The sequence below is a fragment of the Alosa alosa genome, chromosome 1 (genome assembly GCF_017589495.1).
Source record: "Alosa alosa isolate M-15738 ecotype Scorff River chromosome 1, AALO_Geno_1.1, whole genome shotgun sequence".
Taxonomy (NCBI): domain Eukaryota; kingdom Metazoa; phylum Chordata; class Actinopteri; order Clupeiformes; family Clupeidae; genus Alosa; species Alosa alosa.
Window position 1 is genome coordinate 6,513,924 of NC_063189.1, and position 3,861 is coordinate 6,517,784.

Sequence of the window (3,861 nt, forward strand, 5' to 3'; positions counted from 1 at the left end):
CTAGCAGCCCCACGCAGCGCAGTGCAACACAGTCCTGTTTTCTTTTTTAGATGAAGGGATGATGCCAGAATGGCTACTATGGCCTTTAAGGACTTCTCTAAACATGGGAAGAATGATCTCATGTGACATGGCCTGGACAATGTCAGCATGATTATTGAAAATGTGTGTATTAATATAAAGACAGGCATAAACTATTAGGCCACGGAACACTACCGGACACACGTAGGGATGTTCCGTCATGCCACTAGAGATTTGGTGGGGCCAACGTTGCTACTCGTCTGTTCCGTCATGCCACTAGAGATTTGGTGGGGCCTACATTGCTACTCGTCTGATCCATCATGCCGCTAGAGATTTGGTGGGGCCAACGTTGCTACTCATCTGATTTCCTCTTTGAACAGCTGCAAATTATTTAAGGACTCCTTTCTCATGCTACACAGTCACACAAAGGCTCATGCACACACACACACACACACACACACACACACAATAACACAAAGGTAAAAAAGCCCTTGGCTCTCCATAGTTAGCCAAATGGGCTTGATGTCCATTATTCAAGCTTTCAGTTGTCATGCTTGATCAGTCCTAAGCTTCCCACAGAAACCCAGTCATAATCTCAGAATATCCATGGTGATTACTCTCTCCTGTCCTTACTTATTATCCTCATGTATCAAAGGCTACTAATCCCAGCTCATTTTTTTCCAACAGTAGGCTACCCATATAATGTCTCAGGGACTTCACACAACTTCTTGCCAGACATTGTCATTTTGCAGATGACCTGACAAATGTTATTATGTTGACTTTCTCACTTCCAGCAGCACTTGTGATGCGTCTGACATGCAGTACATCAGAAAGGCAGTGGCAGGGGAAAGCACATCTGTTAGCCCCAGATGAGAGCTGCTGTCACACTCCTGTAAAGTCCAGGAGGATGATGATCTGAGAAGATGATGCATAGTTGTGCACAGCTGCACCTCGGCAGTACATCAATGCATTGGTGTGTTCACCCGTGTGTGTGTTTGCTCAGAGGTTAGGAGATGTGCGGTGATGATAAGGCCTAGTGACACTCCTGAGCTGTAGGCATGACAGGCATGCATGTGCAACTTCTGTTTCATTCAGAGAAGAGAAACAGCAAGACAACCAATGCTGAATGACCCTCAGTAGAATTCAGCATAGCAGAGTTTATTAGCATGTACAAAGGTGAATATGCTTTCATAAGCAAAACACAGCAAACATGCCACAGTAACATTTTTACATTTCATTGTAAAAATTCCAGTGCTAAAAAGTTTGCTGCATACTTGTCTTTGTGAAGTGCTGCAAAGCCAATCACCTGTCAGCCGCTGCTGCCCTGTCTCTTCACCACCTTATCGGGCAGCAGGCTCAGTCCTCCATTCATCACTGCTGATTAAAGGTCTCTGTCATCGTGTTTGCTCCAGCACAGGGCACGAGCGAGAGAAACACTGGACTCTTCCCAGAAGACCCCCGTCTCTCCCTTCACACCTGAAATTGCACTATGAATTACTCACTGACCATTTTACTGGGAATGCAGTGATAACACTTAAAAATGATGCCCTCACAATATTTCATAAATTAAAAGAAAAAAAGTTTACATGCTAATAGTGGAATGTAGCATCATTAAAGAAATTATCCGGAGTAAAATGCACTTTAGATCATTTTACGGATGATTGGGAGTACACACGTTGAGTTGACATCAAAATCATGTCATTCGGATGTGTTTTGAGAAAGTTTGACATAGTCCAGTATTTCTTTTGAAATTGAAATGAAGTTGTATGGACTGGACTATGTTTTTTTTTTTTTTTTTTTAACAGCGACGAAATTGTGAATTTCGGCAATCGACTCCTACGGACGGATGGCAGCAAAGATGGCAACATTTCTGGAAAGGTACTGGCTTGATGAAATTCATTCTGGACTCTCTATCCGACCACATAAAGACCTCGGGATACTTCAGTTTGGCTTTAGGGACCCTCTACTCACTACCACGTAAGTGCAATGTTGTTTGGAACTGTAGAAGAGGTATAAAAATAGCGTTTTGTAGCGGCGAAATAATATGCCCTTCTCACTTCCACGCTAACGAGTTTTGACTAAAAACGGTAAAATCGAACTTTCTCAAAACACATCCGAATGACATGATTTTGATGTCAACTCAACATATGAACTCCCAATCATCCGTAAATTGATCTAAAGTGCATTTTACTCCTGATAATTCCTTTAATATACTTTTGTTTTGTCAGCAGGGTTGTGCAAAATTTCCAGAACTGAATTAAAACTGGCTCTTAAATTGCAATTTAATTCTTGAATTTCACTTGCATTTCAATTGAGGTAACAAACAGGAAGCAGAATTGCAATTCGAATTTTGCACAACCCTCTTTGTCAGGTCTAAGCTAAATCTCAGGAGAACAAATGAGGCTAATGTGAAATGTCGAAGGGGAATGGTGGTTGCATATGGATTACAGATATATTAAAAGAACAGGTTTGTTTGTTCCTATAGTTACAAATTCTACTATCAGTTTGTGTCCAAAACTGGGTGCCTGTTTGTGCCAGTACTTGGTTCTGTTATTGCAATGTAATGAAATGACCTGTTTGAAATGGATGCACTGACTGCCCATGTAATCTTAGGTATGCTGTGTGTGTGGACAGGGCTTTGCCACAGGGAAATAACCATGGGGGTAGGCAGTCCTGAGGCAAACCATTCAATAGATTCAAGAGGTCCTTTTATTTTGGTCCATACCACTGAAGGTGTCAGATTTGAGTGCAGTTCGCTCCATGCGTTTTTCAGTCATGTCCTTGTTAACTTCCTCTATGTGACAAATATATCCAGCAATGTTCCCTGCATAAGCATGCATTTAGATTTAGATAACAGATAAATGAGTTACAGCAAGTGATTCTGGATCGTAGCCATGAATTGTCTGAATGCTGTTTGCATGAAACTATGCGGAGTTGTGGGAGATGGAGAATCATTTTCAACTTACACCAAAGGAAAAATCACACTGCATGATAATCAAATAATTGTCAGAAATCAATATTCGTTGTTGTAAAACAGGATGCAAACAATCATCAAATACAGAAAATGGAAGCACGGTCTTAGTATTTCCCATGAACATGCGCAGGTGGGCTGCAGATCTGAATGTCAGTGTAAAACATTGCTCCATAAATGGAAAGAGAGTATTTATATCTTGACGTGACCGCACACCAAACTCATGACGTAGATTGGTGTATCTAGCCTAATTCTTTGGTCCCAGTGTAACTATAGCATGTCCCCTTTACAGACAACACACAAGAAAACAATGCACTCAAGATCACACACTATCTGCTCAGCAGAGATGTTTTATATGCCAGGTATCTGCATTCTGAAGACTCAGTGGGAGCCTTTGGATGCCTTTTCTGAAGCTAAGATCATGTGTCGCATCATGAGATTAAAGCCATCATCTTCATGGTAGGTGGGGGGTTTCCATCACTGTATTTAAACACAACACCCGGCGACAGTAACCGCAAAGGATATATTTGGACTTTCTAGGAATAATTTATATCGGGTGTTGTCAGCTTCCAGTGTCCTTTCACTAGGTCACTTTGAAACATGATCTTTATGTTCTTTCACCAAATAAGTGCACCTTTGTTGTTGAATTGCAATGACCACCTAATTGTGGTGTGATTTCTTACATATGTCTCCTCTTTGGTTTTGATTAATAATAATAAAAAAAAATAAAAAAAATAACTTGTGCGTCATGTTAGTGTGTCCCTAAGTATTTGTATTCTTCTTGGTTTTGGATACAGTAAATGTTTTTACTGTCAGGAGAGGCTTTTGCCTCCTGTCTGTCCAGGAAGTGTAGGGCCTGTGTCTGAGTGCAC